This window comes from Lampetra planeri, chromosome 22 (genome assembly GCF_965212315.1).
Source record: "Lampetra planeri chromosome 22, kcLamPlan1.2.h2, whole genome shotgun sequence".
NCBI classification, from domain to species: Eukaryota; Metazoa; Chordata; class Hyperoartia; order Petromyzontiformes; family Petromyzontidae; genus Lampetra; species Lampetra planeri.
In genome coordinates, this window is record NC_136128.1 from 1,085,001 (window position 1) to 1,102,661 (window position 17,661).

At 51.7% G+C, this 17,661-nt stretch overlaps 2 non-coding genes and 23 pseudogenes across 2 annotated transcripts; all 25 read right to left on the reverse strand.

Annotated features, from left to right (window-relative positions):
• The window catches only part of LOC144725328 (5S ribosomal RNA), a 119-nt pseudogene extending 31 nt beyond the window's left edge, over positions 1–88 (reverse strand).
• Positions 89–338: 250 nt separating this feature from the next.
• Positions 339–448, reverse strand: LOC144725713 (5S ribosomal RNA; annotated as a pseudogene).
• Positions 449–696: 248 nt separating this feature from the next.
• LOC144725699 (5S ribosomal RNA) lies at positions 697–805 on the reverse strand (annotated as a pseudogene).
• A 249-nt stretch (positions 806–1,054) lies between these two features.
• LOC144725441 (5S ribosomal RNA) lies at positions 1,055–1,173 on the reverse strand (annotated as a pseudogene).
• Positions 1,174–1,422: 249 nt separating this feature from the next.
• LOC144725707 (5S ribosomal RNA) lies at positions 1,423–1,531 on the reverse strand (annotated as a pseudogene).
• Positions 1,532–1,779: 248 nt separating this feature from the next.
• On the reverse strand, positions 1,780–1,888 carry LOC144725717 (5S ribosomal RNA; annotated as a pseudogene).
• Positions 1,889–2,137: 249 nt separating this feature from the next.
• Positions 2,138–2,256, reverse strand: LOC144725420 (5S ribosomal RNA; annotated as a pseudogene).
• Positions 2,257–2,864: 608 nt separating this feature from the next.
• LOC144725700 (5S ribosomal RNA) lies at positions 2,865–2,973 on the reverse strand (annotated as a pseudogene).
• A 249-nt stretch (positions 2,974–3,222) lies between these two features.
• LOC144725443 (5S ribosomal RNA) lies at positions 3,223–3,341 on the reverse strand (annotated as a pseudogene).
• A 249-nt stretch (positions 3,342–3,590) lies between these two features.
• On the reverse strand, positions 3,591–3,708 carry LOC144725566 (5S ribosomal RNA; annotated as a pseudogene).
• Positions 3,709–3,957: 249 nt separating this feature from the next.
• On the reverse strand, positions 3,958–4,076 carry LOC144725450 (5S ribosomal RNA; annotated as a pseudogene).
• Positions 4,077–4,326: 250 nt separating this feature from the next.
• LOC144725682 (5S ribosomal RNA) lies at positions 4,327–4,435 on the reverse strand (annotated as a pseudogene).
• Positions 4,436–4,683: 248 nt separating this feature from the next.
• Positions 4,684–4,792, reverse strand: LOC144725719 (5S ribosomal RNA; annotated as a pseudogene).
• A 249-nt stretch (positions 4,793–5,041) lies between these two features.
• Positions 5,042–5,160, reverse strand: LOC144725444 (5S ribosomal RNA; annotated as a pseudogene).
• A 249-nt stretch (positions 5,161–5,409) lies between these two features.
• Positions 5,410–5,518, reverse strand: LOC144725550 (5S ribosomal RNA; annotated as a pseudogene).
• A 249-nt stretch (positions 5,519–5,767) lies between these two features.
• On the reverse strand, positions 5,768–5,886 carry LOC144725193 (5S ribosomal RNA). Its single transcript, XR_013586673.1, has one exon. It is a non-coding gene; the product is annotated as a 5S ribosomal RNA (ribosomal RNA).
• A 249-nt stretch (positions 5,887–6,135) lies between these two features.
• On the reverse strand, positions 6,136–6,252 carry LOC144725628 (5S ribosomal RNA; annotated as a pseudogene).
• A 250-nt stretch (positions 6,253–6,502) lies between these two features.
• Positions 6,503–6,621, reverse strand: LOC144725285 (5S ribosomal RNA; annotated as a pseudogene).
• Positions 6,622–6,869: 248 nt separating this feature from the next.
• Positions 6,870–6,988, reverse strand: LOC144725439 (5S ribosomal RNA; annotated as a pseudogene).
• Positions 6,989–7,237: 249 nt separating this feature from the next.
• On the reverse strand, positions 7,238–7,346 carry LOC144725662 (5S ribosomal RNA; annotated as a pseudogene).
• Positions 7,347–7,595: 249 nt separating this feature from the next.
• LOC144725674 (5S ribosomal RNA) lies at positions 7,596–7,724 on the reverse strand (annotated as a pseudogene).
• Positions 7,725–15,676: 7,952 nt separating this feature from the next.
• On the reverse strand, positions 15,677–15,785 carry LOC144725631 (5S ribosomal RNA; annotated as a pseudogene).
• A 249-nt stretch (positions 15,786–16,034) lies between these two features.
• On the reverse strand, positions 16,035–16,153 carry LOC144725286 (5S ribosomal RNA; annotated as a pseudogene).
• Positions 16,154–16,403: 250 nt separating this feature from the next.
• On the reverse strand, positions 16,404–16,522 carry LOC144725535 (5S ribosomal RNA; annotated as a pseudogene).
• Positions 16,523–16,771: 249 nt separating this feature from the next.
• LOC144725217 (5S ribosomal RNA) lies at positions 16,772–16,890 on the reverse strand. The gene has a single exon (XR_013586697.1). It is a non-coding gene; the product is annotated as a 5S ribosomal RNA (ribosomal RNA).
• Between the last annotated feature and the right edge of the window lie 771 nt (positions 16,891–17,661).

Genomic DNA, 17,661 nt, shown 5'->3' on the forward strand with positions numbered 1-17,661 from the left:
TCCCATCCAAGTACTAACCAGGCTCGACCCTGCTTAGCTTCCGAGATTAGACGAGATCGGGCGCATTCAGGGTGATATGGTCGTGGGCCATATTTGCAGAGACCTGACGAAATTTCATTTGTAAAAATCAAGATTCAACTCTACTGCGGGAGGTCAACACTCATGAAAACGTTTATTCTGGACTCCTGGTTGAGCCCTGAAACAGTGGCATTAAACGGTCTTTTACAAGAAAATCTTGATCCCAATGCAGTACACCATATCCACGTGCATTTGTCAGGTGAACTGACTGGGTGATTTGAAGAGTAAAACGCGACCCATCCAGATGCGAAAATGCAAAAAGCCTACAACACTTGGTATTCCCAGGCAGTCTCCCATACAAGTACTAACCAGGCTCGAACCCTGCTTAACTTCCGAGATCAGACGCATTCAGGGTGATTTGGTCGTAGGCCATACTGGCAGAGACCTGACGCACATTCATATGTAAAAATCAAGATTCAACTCTACTGCGGGAGGTCAACACTCATGAAAACGTTTATTCTGGACTCCTGGTTGAACCCCGAAAGAGTGCATTAAACGGTCTTTTACAAGAAAATATTGATCCCAATGCAGTACACCATATCCACGTGCAATTGGCAGGTGAACTGACTGGGTGAATTGAAGAGTAAAACGCGACCCATCCAGATACGAAAATGCAAAAGCCTATAACATCTGGTATTCCCAGGCAGTCTCCCATCCAAGTACTAACCAGGCTCGACCCTGCTTAGCTTCCGAGATTGGGCGCATTCAGGGTGATATGGTCGTGGGCCATATTTGCAGAGACCTGACGAAATTTCATTTGTAAAAATAAAGATTCAACTCTACTGCGGGAGGTCAACACTCATGAAAACGTTTATTCTGGACTCCTGGTTGAGCCCTGAAACAGTGGCATTAAACGGTCTTTTACAAGAAAATCTTGATCCCAATGCAGTACACCATATCCACGTGCATTTGGCAGGTGAACTGACTGGGTGATTTGAAGAGTAAAACGCGACCCATCCAGATGCGAAAATGCAAAAGCCTACAACACCTGGTATTCCCAGGCAGTCTGCCATTCAAACACTAACCAGGCTCGACCCTGCTTAGCGTCCGAGATCAGACGAGATCGGGCGCATTCAGGGTGATATGTTCGTAGGCCATACTTGCAGAGACCTGACGCACATTCATATGTAAAAATCAAGATTCAACTCTACTGCGGGAGGTCAACACTCATGAAAACGTTTATTCTGGACTCCTGGTTGAGCCCCGAATGAGTGGCATTAAACGGTCTTTTATAAGAAAATATTGATGCCAATGCAGTACACCATATCCGCGTGCAATTGGCAGGTGAACTGACTGGGTGAATTGAAGAGTAAAACGCGACCCATCCAGATACGAAAATGCAAAAGCCTATAACATCTGGTATTCCCAGGCAGTCTCCCATACAAGTACTAACCAGGCTCGACCCTGCTTAGCTTCCGAGATCAGATGCATTCAGGGTGATTTGGTCGTAGGCCATACTGGCAGAGACCTGACGCACATTCATATGTAAAAATCAAGATTCAACTCTACTGCGGGAGGTCAACACTCATGAAAACGTTTATTCTGGACTCCTGGTTGAACCCCGAAAGAGTGCATTAAACGGTCTTTCACAAGAAAATATTGATCCCAATGCAGTACACCATATCCACGTGCAATTGGCAGGTGAACTGACTGGGTGAATTGAAGAGTAAAACGCGACCCATCCAGATGCGAAAATGCAAAAGCCTACAACACCTGGTATTCCCAGGCAGTCTTCCATTCAAACACTAACCAGGCTCGACCCTGCTTAGCTTCCGAGATCAGGCGCATACAGGGTGATATGTTCGTAGGCCATACTTGCAGAGACCTGACGCACATTCATATGTAAAAATCAAGATTCAACTCTACTGCGGGAGGTCAACACTCATGAAAACGTTTATTCTGGACTCCTGGTTGAGCCCCGAAAGAGTGGCATCAAACGGTCTTTTACAAGAAAATCTTGATCCCAATGCAGTACACCATATCCACGTGCAATTGGCAGGTGAACTGACTGGGTGAATTGAAGAGTAAAACGCGACCCATCCAGATACGAAAATGCAAAAGCCTATAACATCTGGTATTCCCAGGCAGTCTCCAATCCAAGTACTAACCAGGCTCGACCCTGCTTAGCTTCCGAGATTAGACGAGATCGGGCGCATTCAGGGTGATATGGTCGTGGGCCATATTTGCAGAGACCTGACGAAATTTCATTTGTAAAAATCAAGATTCAACTCTACTGCGGGAGGTCAACACTCATGAAAACGTTTATTCTGGACTCCTGGTTGAGCCCTGAAACAGTGGCATTAAACGGTCTTTTACAAGAAAATCTTGATCCCAATGCAGTACACCATATCCACGTGCATTTGTCAGGTGAACTGACTGGGTGATTTGAAGAGTAAAACGCGACCCATCCAGATGCGAAAATGCAAAAAGCCTACAACACTTGGTATTCCCAGGCTGTCTCCCATACAAGTACTAACCAGGCTCGAACCCTGCTTAACTTCCGAGATCAGACGCATTCAGGGTGATTTGGTCGTAGGCCATACTGGCAGAGACCTGACGCACATTCATATGTAAAAATCAAGATTCAACTCTACTGCGGGAGGTCAACACTCATGAAAACGTTTATTCTGGACTCCTGGTTGAACCCCGAAAGAGTGCATTAAACGGTCTTTTACAAGAAAATATTGATCCCAATGCAGTACACCATATCCACGTGCAATTGGCAGGTGAACTGACTGGGTGAATTGAAGAGTAAAACGCGACCCATCCAGATACGAAAATGCAAAAGCCTATAACATCTGGTATTCCCAGGCAGTCTCCCATCCAAGTACTAACCAGGCTCGACCCTGCTTAGCTTCCGAGATTGGGCGCATTCAGGGTGATATGGTCGTGGGCCATATTTGCAGAGACCTGACGAAATTTCATTTGTAAAAATAAAGATTCAACTCTACTGCGGGAGGTCAACACTCATGAAAACGTTGATTCTGGACTCCTGGTTGAGCCCTGAAACAGTGGCATTAAACGGTCTTTTACAAGAAAATCTTGATCCCAATGCAGTACACCATATCCACGTGCATTTGGCAGGTGAACTGACTGGGTGATTTGAAGAGTAAAACGCGACCCATCCAGATGCGAAAATGCAAAAGCCTACAACACCTGGTATTCCCAGGCAGTCTGCCATTCAAACACTAACCAGGCTCGACCCTGCTTAGCGTCCGAGATCAGACGAGATCGGGCGCATTCAGGGTGATATGTTCGTAGGCCATACTTGCAGAGACCTGACGCACATTCATATGTAAAAATCAAGATTCAACTCTACTGCGGGAGGTCAACACTCATGAAAACGTTTATTCTGGACTCCTGGTTGAGCCCCGAATGAGTGGCATTAAACGGTCTTTTATAAGAAAATATTGATGCCAATGCAGTACACCATATCCGCGTGCAATTGGCAGGTGAACTGACTGGGTGAATTGAAGAGTAAAACGCGACCCATCCAGATACGAAAATGCAAAAGCCTATAACATCTGGTATTCCCAGGCAGTCTCCCATCCAAGTACTAACAGGCTCGACCCTGCTTAGCTTCCGAGATTAGACGAGATCGGGCGCATTCAGGGTGATATGGTCGTGGGCCATATTTGCAGAGACCTGACGAAATTTCATTTGTAAAAATCAAGATTCAACTCTACTGCGGGAGGTCAACACTCATGAAAACGTTTATTCTGGACTCCTGGTTGAGCCCTGAAACAGTGGCATTAAACGGTCTTTTACAAGAAAATATTGATCCCAATGCAGTACACCATATCCACGTGCAATTGGCAGGTGAACTGACTGGGTGAATTGAAGAGTAAAACGCGACCCATCCAGATACGAAAATGCAAAAGCCTATAACATCTGGTATTCCCAGGCAGTCTCCCATCCAAGTACTAACCAGGCACGACCCTGCTTAGCTTCCGAGATTAGACGAGATCGGGCGCATTCAGGGTGATATGGTCGTGGGCCATATTTGCAGAGACCTGACGAAATTTCATTTGTAAAAATCAAGATTCAACTCTACTGCGGGAGGTCAACACTCATGAAAACGTTTATTCTGGACTCCTGGTTGAGCCCTGAAACAGTGGCATTAAACGGTCTTTTACAAGAAAATCTTGATCCCAATGCAGTACACCATATCCACGTGCAATTGGCAGGTGAACTGACTGGGTGAATTGAAGAGTAAAACGCGACCCATCCAGATACGAAAATGCAAAAAGCCTACAACACTTGGTATTCCCAGGCAGTCTCCCATACAAGTACTAACCAGGCTCGACCCTGCTTAGCTTCCGAGATCAGACGCATTCAGGGTGATTTGGTCGTAGGCCATACTGGCAGAGACCTGACGCACATTCATATGTAAAAATCAAGATTCAACTCTACTGCGGGAGGTCAACACTCATGAAAACGTTTATTCTGGACTCCTGGTTGAACCCCGAAAGAGTGCATTAAACGGTCTTTTACAAGAAAATATTGATCCCAATGCAGTACACCATATCCACGTGCAATTGGCAGGTGAACTGACTGGGTGAATTGAAGAGTAAAACGCGACCCATCCAGATGCGAAAATGCAAAAGCCTACAACACCTGGTATTCCCAGGCAGTCTTCCATTCAAACACTAACCAGGCTCGACCCTGCTTAGCTTCCGAGATCAGGCGCATACAGGGTGATATGTTCGTAGGCCATACTTGCAGAGACCCGACGCACATTCATATGTAAAAATCAAGATTCAACTCTACTGCGGGAGGTCAACACTCATGAAAACGTTAATTCTGGACTCCTGGTTGAGCCCCGAAAGAGTGGCATCAAACGGTCTTTCACAAGAAAATCTTGATCCCAATGCAGTACACCATATCCACGTGCAATTGGCAGGTGAACTGACTGGGTGAATTGAAGAGTAAAACGCGACCCATCCAGATGCGAAAATGCAAAAGCCTACAACACCTGGTATTCCCAGGCAGTCTGCCATTCAAACACTAACCAGGCTCGACCCTGCTTAGCGTCCGAGATCAGACGAGATCGGGCGCATTCAGGGTGATATGTTCGTAGGCCATACTTGCAGAGACCTGACGCACATTCATATGTAAAAATCAAGATTCAACTCTACTGCGGGAGGTCAACACTCATGAAAACGTTTATTCTGGACTCCTGGTTGAGCCCCGAATGAGTGGCATTAAACGATCTTTTATAAGAAAATATTGATCCCAATGCAGTACACCATATCCACGTGCAATTGGCAGGTGAACTGACTGGGTGAATTGAAGAGTAAAACGCGACCCATCCAGATGCGAAGATGCTAAAGCCTACAACACCTGGTATTCCCAGGCAGTCTCCCATCCAAGTACTTACCAGGCTCGACCCCACTTAGCTTCGGAGATCAGGTGCATTCAGGGTGATATGGTCGTAGGCCATACTTGCAGAGAACTGACGCTCATTCATATGTAAAAATCAAGATTCAACTCTACTGCGGGAGGTCAACACTCATGAAAACGTTTATTCTGGACTCCTGGTTGAGCCCCGAAAGAGTGGCATTAAACTGTCTTTTACAAGAAAATCTTGATCCCAATGCAGTACACCATATCCACGTGCAATTGGCAGGTGAACTGACTGGGTGAATTGAAGAGTAAAACGCGACCCATCCAGATACGAAAATGCAAATGCCTACAACACCTGGTATTCCCAGGCAGTCTCCCATCCAAGTACTAACCAGGCTCGACCATGCTTAGTTTCCGAAATCAGACGAGATCGGGCGCATTCAGGGTGATATGGTCGTAGGCCATACTTGCAGAGACCTGACGCACAATCACATGTAAAAATCAAGATTCAACTCTACTGCGGGAGGTCAACACTCATGAAAACGTTTATTCTGGACGCCTTGTTGAGCCCCGAAAGAGTGGCATTAAACGGTCTTTTACAAGAAAATATTGATCCCAATGCAGTACACCATATCCACGTGCAATTGGCAGGTGAACTGACTGGGTGAATTGAAGAGTAAAACGCGACCCATCCAGATACGAAAATGCAAAAGCCTAAAACATCTGGTATTCCCAGGCAGTCTCCCATCCAAGTACTAACCAGGCTACCCTGCTCAGCTTCCGAGATCAGACGAGATCGGGCGCATACAGGGTGATATGGTCGTAGGCCATACTTGCAGAGACCTGACGCACAATCACATGTAAAAATCAAGATTCAACTCTACTGCGGGAGGTCAACACTCATGAAAACGTTTATTCTGGACTCCTTGTTGAGCCCCGAAAGAGTGGCATTAAACGGTCTTTTACAAAAAAAATATTGATCCCAATGCAGTACACCATATCCACGTGCAATTGGCAGGTGAACTGACTGGGTGAATTGAAGAGTAAAACGCGACCCATCCAGATGCGAAAATGCAAAAGCCTACAACACCTGGTATTCCCAGGCAGTCTCCCATCCAAGTACTAACCAGGCTCGACCATGCTTAGTTTCCGAGATCAGACGAGATCGGTCGCATTCAGGGTGATATGGTCGTGGGCCATGCTTGCAGCAACCTGACGCACATTCATATGTAAAAATCAAGATTCAACTCTACTGCAGGAGGTCAACACTCATGAAAACGTTTATTCTGGACTCCTGGTTGAACCCCGAAAGAGTGCATTAAACGGTCTTTTACAAGAAAATCTTGATCCCAATGCAGTACACCATATCCACGTGCAATTGGCAGGTGAACTGACTGGGTGAATTGAAGAGTAAAACGCGACCCATCCAGATGCGAAAATGCAAATGCCTACAACACCTGGTATTCCCAGGCAGTCTTCCATTCAAACACTAACCAGGCTCGACTCTGCTTAGCTTCCGAAATCAGACGAGATCGGGCGCATTCAGGGTGATATGGTCGTAGGCCATACTTGCAGAGACCTGACGCACAATCACATGTAAAAATCAAGATTCAACTCTACTGCGGGAGGTCAACACTCATGAAAACGTTTATTCTGGACTCCTGGTTGAGCCCCGAAAGAGTGGCATTAAACGGTCTTTTACAAGAAAATCTTAATCCTAATGCAGTACACCGTATCCACGTGCAATTGGCAGGTGAACTGACTGGGTGAATTGAAGAGTAAAACGCGACCCATCCAGATGCGAAAATGCTAAAGCCTACAACACCTGGTATTCCCAGGCAGTCTCCCATCCAAGTACTAACCAGGCTCGACCCTGCTTAGCTTCCGAGAGCAGGCGCCTTCAGGTTGATATGGTCGTAGGCCATACTTGCAGAGACCTGACGCACATTCATATGTAAAAATCAAGATTCAACTCTACTGCGGGAGGTCAACACTCGTGAAAACGTTTATTCTGGAATCCTGGTTGAGCCACGAAAGAGTGGCATTAAACGGTTTTTTACAATAAAATCTTGATCCCAATGCAGTACACCATATCCACGTGCAATTGGCAGGTGAACTGACTGGGTGAATTGAAGAGTAAAACGCGACCCATCCAGATACGAAAATGCAAAAGCCTACAACACCTGGTATTCCCAGGCAGTCTCCCATCCAAGTACTAACCAGGTTCAAACCTGCTTAGCTTCCACGATCAGACGAGATCAGACGAGATCGCCCGCATTCAGGGTGATATGGTCGTAGGCCATACTTGCAAAGACCTGACGCACATTCATATGTAAAAATCAAGATTCAACTCTACAGCGGGAGGTCAACACTCATGAAAAGTTTATTTTGGACTCCTGGTTGAGCCCCGAAACAGTGGCATTAAACGGTCTTTTACAAGAAAATCTTGATCCCAATGCAGTACATCATATCCACGTGCAATTGGCAGGTGAACTGACTGGGTGAATTGAAGAGTAAAACGCGACCCTTCCAGATGCGAAAATGCAAAAGCCTACAACACCTGGTATTCCCAGGCAGTCTTCCATTTGTAATGTAGTAACTGGGCGGGAGACGACTTCACGGGTAGCACACTCTTTATTTCACCAACTTCGGTTCACAGGTGACTAACACCCACTTGGTTACTCGGGTGACTAACACCCACTTGGTTACCCGGGTGACTAACACCCACTCAGCTACTCGGGTGACTAACACCCACTTGGTTACTCGGGTGACTAACACCCACTTAGCTACTCGGGTGACTAACACCCACTGAGCTACTCGGGTGACCAACACCCACTTAGCTACTCTGGCGACTAACGCCCACTGAGCTACTCTGGCGACTAACGCCCACTGAGCTACTCGGGTGACAAACACCCACTGAGCTACTCGGGTGACCAACACCCACTTAGCTACTCTGGCGACTAACGCCCACTGAGCTACTCGGGTGACAAACACCCACTGAGCTACTCTGGACACACCCTGCCGGGGTGTCCGTCTCGACTGTGGGTCCCCCAGTCCCGACCCACGTGGGCGTCGAACCACGGGTCCCACAGACTCGCCTCCGAGCCACACAGGGCCCCGGTCCCTACAAGGACAGCGGGACTAGGGGTCTCGGGGCACTATGTCTTCAACTCCGTCTTCGATCTTCAACTGGCTAACAACCCCGAGTGCTCTCGCGCGTCCCCCTTTATACCCCACCTGCGGACGTCGCTGAGAGAACCCATCCTATTTGACCAATCACTGGGCGCTGGCTACGATCCTGTTTTCCCACATCTCAGCGTGCCTCACCACCCACGCCGCGCCGCCCCGTCATCCGTCACTCCCAGCGCGCGCGTCCATACCACGCCCACAACGCGTGCCCAACCCCGCACCCCGTGCCGCCCCGTGATCCATCACTGTCACAGTCGGCGCGCGTCAACACCACCACTACATCACCCCCTACCACATAGCTCGCAGCCGACCCGGCTGCTATAAAAATATACAACACCCCCTCCCCCCAGTGTGCCCCGTAACACAACAACAAGAACAACAACCAACGTAACAACACAACACAACGCGAACACTGCCATCCGCAACCATCAACCAATGCCACTACACAACAACAGAACAATATATACAATCCGGCGAGTGACAATACCAAATGTGTATGCAGAAAAGAAAAATAATTTTTTTTTTTCCCTTTTTTTTTTTCTTCTTCTCTTCCGACTCGTGCAGCGTCCCATTCTTTCCGAGCGTCCCTAGAACGGGACATTACCCCGGCAGAGGGGGAACACCGGGCGAGCTCGGTGTTGAAAAATGTCTTCATGAAAAGTGTTGTGCCCTAGCCCGAGTCCGTCCGGTGGTGCCGGCAGTTCAGGAAGGCACGGGCCAGGCATCGGGGACCCGCGCGTGCCGCTGGGTTCCTTTCCCGACGGTCAGCAGCCGTCAGGCCCGAGACACCTGGGGGAGGGTCAGGTGGAGACACGTGAGGATCAGCCTGCGACACATCCCTCCCCGAGTCGACGGTCACATCACACGCCCGGTCGTTACGGCACAGAACGGGGTCACACGGTGCCGCATAGGGCTTCAGTCGGGAGGGGTGCACGTACCAACGGCGTTTTCCCCCATTTAATCTGTATACTCTGGGGTCGTGCAACCCGCACAATTTCCACCGGTCCCCTCCAAAGTCTCAACAATTTGGGGGACGTAGCCAACGGTGCATGTGGACAATGCAGCCAGGCCTTATCGCCTGGTTTCCAATCGTGCGTATGCACCCTCCGTCCATGCAATCTCTCGTTCGCGATTTGCCGAGACCGCGAATTCAATCTCGCCGCCTCCCGCGCTTCAGCCAATTTGGCGATATTAAATTTGATGTGGTCTGCCAATTTTGATTTTGCACGTGGCTGGGAAATCCCCAGTTGGACGTCCATGGCCGGATCGGCCTCCCGCCCATACATAAGAAAAAACGGGGAAAACCCCGTCGCCGCATGAGGGGCCATTCGATAGGCCGCGAGTACCCCCGGCACCTGTAAGTCCCAATCAACCTGATCGTCGCAGACCTGTTAGCACAGCATAGACGTAATCGTCCTGTTCAGACGCTCAACCATCCCGTCAGTCTGCGGGTGGTACGGGGAAGTCCGCACTTTCTTTGTACCCAACAGGTCGCACACCTCGCGCAACAAAATGCTCGAAAAATTCTTTCCTTGATCCGTCAGCAAGCGTTCGGGGGCGCCCTTGTCCAAAACATAACCCTGGACGAAGGCGTCCGCAACCGCTGCAGCCGACTGGTTGGCGAGTGGCCATTCCATGGGCCATCGGGTGAAGTACTCTACGCCAACCAGCAGGAACCTATTTCCCCTCGGCGTAGCAGGAAAGGGCCCCAAGATGTCTAACGCAACCAATTCGTTTGTGCGCGAAACTTGAATGGATTGCAGTGGTGGATTAGCCGCCAATGGTGGCGGTTTTCTTCGGGCGCACCCTACGCATCCCTTAAGAATGTTCGCCACGTCGTTACCCATCCCCGGCCAATAATAGTCTCGCTGGATTAGGGCGAGCGTTTTGTGAAAACCCAGATGCATGAGTCGTTCATGAGCAGCCAGAACGACCCTACCCCGCATAGCAAAAGGCACAACGAGCACGTGACGCCGGGACATGTTTTCCCACTTCATCAAGAGGCCCTGTCTGCACACCCAGGAACCGACCTGCGCATCCCCTACCTCGGGAGCGTCAACTTTTCGACGTAGCGTAAGCAGGGAGCTGTCGGACATTTGGAGACGGCCCCACTCAATGAGGGGCAACGATAACAGTGAGTCCCTTCCCGTGGGAGCGTCGACACCCGGGGTGTCAGTGGCGGCGAGCGCAACTCCCGCGGTGTCGGCGACCGGGGGTTTACACCGCGCCGATCCCAGCAAACATGCGCAGTCCGTGCGCGGTGGCAACCGCGACAAGGCGTCCGCATTTGAGTGTCGTAATCCCTTGCGGTAAATCGTCGTGAATTGGTAGTCCTGAAGGACCTCCAACCATCGGGACAATTGGCCCGATGGCTGCGCCACCCGTATAGCGTATTGGAGAGCCGCATGGTCCGTACGAACCGTAAAATGACGGCCGTAAAGATACGGCCTGAATTGCTGTGTAAAAAACACAATCGCTAACAATTCACGGCGAGTCACGCAATAGCGTTGTTCGGCGGGGGAAAGAACTCTACTACCGTAGGCGACCACCCGTTCAACCCCACCGACCACCTGTGAGAGCACTCCCCCGATACCTGTGTTGCTGGCATCCGTGTCAAGCAAAAACGGTTGTGTGAAATCGGGGTAACACAAGGGGGGAGCCTGCACCAAGGCGTCACGAAGAGAGCAGAACGCAGCCTCCTCTTCCGCACCCCAGTGAAACCGCACACCCTTAGCCGTCAAAGCGTGCAGGGGCCTGGCTATGGTGGCAAACTGCTTGACAAAACGACGGTAATAGGAGGCGAATCCAATAAAGCTGCGAACCTCCGTGACCGAGGTTGGCGTTAGCCATGAGCTGACGCAGTGCGTCTTAGCAGGGTCTGTCGAGATCCCTGAACGACTCACGATATGGCCCAAATACCTGACCGATTCCCGAAGCAGAAAACATTTAGCCGGTTTAAATTTAAACTTAGCGGAACGCATCCTGAGGAACACCGCTCTCAGTCGCTGGAGGTGCTCCTCAAAAGTCCGGCTGAAAACGATGATATCGTCGAGATAAATCAAACAGGTGTCCCATTGGAGGCCCGACAAAACCAAATCCATGAGCCTCTGGAACGTGGCGGGAGCGGAATGTAAGCCCATGGGCAAACGGTTGAATTCAAATAGGCCACCAGGTGTCCGGAAAGCGGTTTTAGGTTAAGATTCGTTATCGAGGGGCAATTGCCAAAATCCGGAAAGCAGATCGAGTGTGGAAAAAAACTGTGCTCCCGCCAAGGCATCCAGCGACTCATCCATTCTGGGGAGCGGATACGCATCCGCCATCGAGATTTTGTTTAAGCGGCGGAAATCGACACAGAACCGCAAAGACCTGTCCTGTTTTTTAACTAGGACAATAGGAGCACCCCACGGACTAGAAGAGGGCGAAATGATGTCGGCCGCCAACATATCATTAACCGCCGACTGCACATGCTCCTTCTCGGCTGGGCTGAGCCGGAAGGGATTCTGTCGAATAGGGGCCGCGTCCCCCGTAGCTATGTGGTGGCGCAACAGGTCTGTGCAGCCGATATCGTACTTATGTCTGCTGAACACGTCAGCAAACTCGAGTAGCAAACCCCTCAATGCTCCCAATTGCACCTTGGACAAGTTAGCAGACCCGGCACACAACGAGTCCAACCACTCTGTCCCCTCATCACTTGGAGGATGCGACTCGACACTGATATCGGCGTGAGCAACGAGCTGTTCCTCAACGGGTAGCGGCGCGGCGTGAGCCAGCACCGTTCCCTGCGTAATTATGGCCGGCCGCGACCCCGTATTCAGGACCATTACGAACGGCTCACTGTCCCCTCTCACCATGGTTTGAGCTACCGCCAAGTCGAGGCCACTTTTGGCCCTGTTAGACGGCCCCAACAGTACTCCCTGTGCCCCCACACCCACCCCGAGTGGTTTCCTCAACCGAAGGGGTACCAACATTTGCGATCCCGGGGGCACCCGTACAGTCTGAGTTGCCAGCGCCTGCACCGTCGCACAAACCGTGCGTATTTTGGTAGGGCTTGTCAAGAACGCAACCCGCCGTCCCGACGGAAGCTCAATGCAGGCCTGATCTATGAGAATTTTGATGGGCATTTTGGACAAAAAGTCCGTACCTAGCAAACAAGGAACGGCCAGCGATGATGATACAAAAATAGGGCCCGCCAATTTGATGTCACCAATGCAAATAGTCGCCCGAATCTGGCCGATGATCCCCAGGGATCCCCCATTCGCCGCATAAAATGGCACGTCCACAGGCAGAAGGGGTCGACTTTGGACGGGAAGAATGTTATAAATAAGGTCCGAAATGATAGTGGCCGACGCACCCGTGTCCACAAGCACCCGGACCTCAACCCCGTCAATAAACCCCGTTACCACGGACGACCCGGCCGACGCAGCCACTATCCTGTGGGCCAATTCGGACCATTCGACTGCTTGCGGGCCGTGTACGGACCCCCCCCGCCGAAGTGAACCCCCGGCACCCAGCCGTGGACCCCCCACCGCCAAGCGGCGACCCGAACGTGCCGCGTATGTGGACCGGGCGTGTGAGGTGCCGCGACTTGCCGGGTTTAGTTGGGATGACTTGTGGGCCTGGTCGTCGTCCCGACGTGGTCCCGTGGCGCGCTGACGCGGGGCCCGGCACCCGGCTGCGACGTGACCCCGAAGGCCGCAGTTGTAGCAGACGACGAGGGACGTCGTAGGTTTCGGTTGCTCCAGCTTGCGGGATGAACGTGTGGGTGAACGACCTCCCGTTCTCCACTCCCCCGGACGCGATACAGCGAAGGCCTGCTCCCGATCCGCAGCTGGCTGAGGCTCGGCGATCGTGGTGGCCAGTGCCGCGTTCTCCGCCAATTTGCAGACGACCGTCGGCTTGCGCTTGAGGACCTCGTACGCGTGAATACTCGTGGCGATCGCCAGGGAGCAGATATCCATTTCGTCCGCCACATTGATGGGAACTCCCAACTCGTGGGCCAACGCCAGCAGCTGCTCCGTCACCATGGCGTCCTTCCCCTCCTTGTCCATGCGGGGAAAAGCTGCGTCCGCCAAGGCGAGCAGCGCCGTGCGATAGGCGAGCCTTGTTTCCCCAACCACCTTCCGCCGATCGTAGAATTGGTGGCGGCAGGTCGAGGGCGGGCCGAACACCTTAGCCATCAGGTGTAGCGCGGCCTGGAGCGTTGAGCGAGACGACCTTGGGGCCGATGTGAAGGCTGCAAGCGCGTCGTCGTCGAGCATCGCTGGCAGAGCGCGCAGGGCAGTGGTGTCGGACCACCCCGACATTTCTTGATGTGCGAGGAACCTTCGGTGGAAGGCTCCCCAGTCGCCTCCGTCTGCCTTGAACGCCGACAGCGCGGGCAATCGTTGCTGGAGGACTCGGTCGTCGTCGTCGTCGGAACGATTTTCCCCCGCGCCACTGTGGTTGTACAAAATGTCGGCTCTGTCAGCAGTCGCACCCTGGAAAGCTCCGGCGCGCGCCGATGACACGGGCCGCGCTGAGTGGAGATCTCCGGCCACGTGGTGTCCCCGCTTCCCGCCAAACAATGGCGGTCCCTCAAAAACGGCGCCAACCTCAAAACTTTTGGCGCGAAGCGCCTTCTGGCGGGAACCCTCCAGCCGCGCCGCCTCCACCAACCCCGCAGCCGTCCCTCCGCCCGCTGGAACGGAGATCTCCGCCAAAACTGCAGCGGCGGCGAGCAGCAACTCCGCCAGGCGGGAGTGCGCGTCCTGTAGGCTGGTGTCGGAGGCGAGCTGAGCGTCGGCCATCGCCGCGAAGTGCTGCATCGGCGGCAACTCCTCTTCCTCTCCTCCCGAGGTTGGTGTCGTCTTCCCGATCTCGCTCGTGGGTACGGGTAGTCTTCCTAGTATCCATTCTTCTTGAAGACAGGTTTACTTCTGACGCCAGTTGTAATGTAGTAACTCGGCGGGAGACGACTTCACGGGTAGCACACTCTTTATTTCACCAACTTCGGTTCACAGGTGACTAACACCCACTCAGCTACTCGGGTGACTAACACCCACTGAGCTACTCGGGTGACCAACACCCACTTAGCTACTCTGGCGACTAACGCCCACTGAGCTACTCTGGCGACTAACGCCCACTGAGCTACTCGGGTGACAAACACCCACTGAGCTACTCGGGTGACAAACACCCACTGAGCTACTCGGGTGACCAACACCCACTTAGCTACTCTGGCGACTAACGCCCACTGAGCTACTCGGGTGACAAACACCCACTGAGCTACTCTGGACACACCCTGCCGGGGTGTCCGTCTCGACTGTGGGTCCCCCAGTCCCGACCCACGTGGGCGTCGAACCACAGGTCCCACAGTCTCGCCTCCGAGCCACACAGGGCCCCGGTCCCTACAAGGACAGCGGGACTAGGGGTCTCGGGGCACTATGTCTTCAACTCCGTCTTCAATCTTCAACTGGCTAACAACCCCGAGTGCTCTCGCGCGTCCCCCTTTATACCCCACCTGCGGACGTCGCTGAGAGCACCCATCCTATTTGACCAATCACTGGGCGCTGGCTACGATCCTGTTTTCCCACATCTCAGCGTGCCTCACCACCCACGCCGCGCCGCCCCGTCATCCGTCACTCCCGGCACGCGCGTCCATACCACGCCCACAACGCGTGCCCAACCCCGCACCCCGTGCCGCCCCGTGATCCATCACTGTCACAGTCGGCGCGCGTCAACACCACCACTACACATTCAAACACTAACCAGGCTCGACCCTGCTTAGCTTCCGAGATCAGACGAGATCGGGCGCATTCAGGGTGATATGGTCGTAGGCCATACTTGCAGAGACCTGACGCACATTCATATGTAAAAATCAAGATTCAACTCTACTGCGGGAGGTCAACACTCATGAAAACGTTTATTCTGGACTCCTGGTTGAGCCCCGAATGAGTGGCATTAAACGGTCTTTTATAAGAAAATATTGATCCCAATGCAGTACACCATATCCACGTGCAATTGGAAGGTGATCTGACTGGGTGAATTGAAGAGTAAAACGCGACCCATCCAGATGAGAAAATGCAAAAGCCTACAACACCTGGTATTCCCAGGGAGTCTCCTATCCAAGTACTAACCAGGCTCGACCCTGCTAAGCTTCCGAGATCAGGCGCCTTCAGGTTGATATGGTCGTAGGCCATACTTGCAGAGACCTGACGCACATTCATATGTAAAAATCAAGATTCAACTCTACTGCGGGAGGTCAACACTCATGAAAACGTTTCTTCTGGACTCCTTGTTGAGCCCCGAAAGAGTGGCATTAAACGGTCTTTTACAAGAAAATATTGATCCCAATGCAGTACACCATATCCACGTGCAATTGGCAGGTGAACTGACTGGGTGAATTGAAGAGTAAAACGCGACCCATCCAGATGCGAAAATGCAAAAGCCTACAACACCTGGTATTCCCAGGCAGTCTCCCATCCAAGTACTAACCAGGCTCGACCATGCTTAGTTTCCGAGATCAGACGAGATCGGTCGCATTCAGGGTGATATGGTCGTGGGCCATGCTTGCAGCAACCTGACACACATTCATATGTAAAAATCAAGATTCAACTCTACTGCAGGAGGTCAACACTCATGAAAACGTTTATTCTGGACTCCTGGTTGAACCCCGAAAGAGTGCATTAAACGGTCTTTTACAAGAAAATCTAGATCCCAATGCAGTACACCATATCCACGTGCAATTGGCAGGTGAACTGACTGGGTGAATTGAAGAGTAAAACGCGACCCCCATCCAGATGCGAAAATGCAAATGCCTACAACACCTGGTATTCCCAGGCATTCTTCCATTCAAACACTAACCAGGCTCGACTCTGCTTAGCTTCCGAGATCAGACGAGATCGGGCGCATTCAGGGTGATATGGTCGTAGGCCATACTTGCAGAGACCTGACGCACAATCACATGTAAAAATCAAAATTCAACTCTACTGCGGGAGGTCAACACTCATGAAAACGTTTATTCTGGACTCCTGGTTGAGCCCCAAAAGAGTGGCATTAAACGGTCTTTTACCAGAAAATATTGATCCCAATGCAGTACACCATTTCCACGTGCAATTGGCAGGTGAACTGACTGGGTGAATTGAAGAGTAAAACGCGACCCATCCAGATGCGAAAATGCAAAAGCCTACAACACCTGGTATTCCCAGGCAATCTCCCATCCAAGTACTAACCAGGCTCGACCCTGCTTAGTTTCCGAGATCAGACGAGATCGGGCGCATTCAGGATGATATGGTCGTGGGCCATATTTGCAGAGACCTGACGCACATTCATATGTAAAAATCAAGATTCAACTCTACTGCGGGAGGTCAACACTCATGAAAACGTTTATTCTGGACTCCTAGTTGAGCCCCGAAAGAGTGGCATTAAACGGTCTTTTACAAAAAAATCTTGATCCCAATGCAGTACACCATATCCACGTGCAATTGGCAGGTGAACTGACTGGGTTGAATTGAAGAGTAAAACGCGACCCATCCAGATGCGAAAATGCATAAGCCTACAACACCTGGCATTCCCAGGCAGTCTCCCATACAAGTGTAATGCGGGCGTAAACGGCCTCGCGGATATGACGTCATGGGGGGGAGGAGTTAGGTCACGTGTGAGAGAGGGGTGAGGTCTTAAGGGAGAGATACCGGAAGAGACGGGGGAGTGTGGGAGATAGAGTTAGAGTGAGGCCACGCAGGGCGGAGGTTGGAGAGTGGCGAGATCGCCACGCACACAGAGTAAGACTCGGCACCGTCGGCCAGCGGTGACCGAGCACGGAGGAACGAGGAGCAGCGGTGGAGCTGCAGTGAGGGCAGCCGGAGGACTGCACAGGGGATCTGCAGCGGAGCTGCAGAGGCGAGGAGGCTACGGGAGCGAAGGCAGCTGTGGAGCTGCCAAGCGGAGAGGCTCTGAGCGAGGGCCGTGTGGGACAAGTGTAAAGAACCCAAATAAAGGACAACGGAGACAGACCCAGTGATCGAGTCCTTTATTACACTGGTGTCAGAAGTGAAACGGCATGTCAAAACAGCT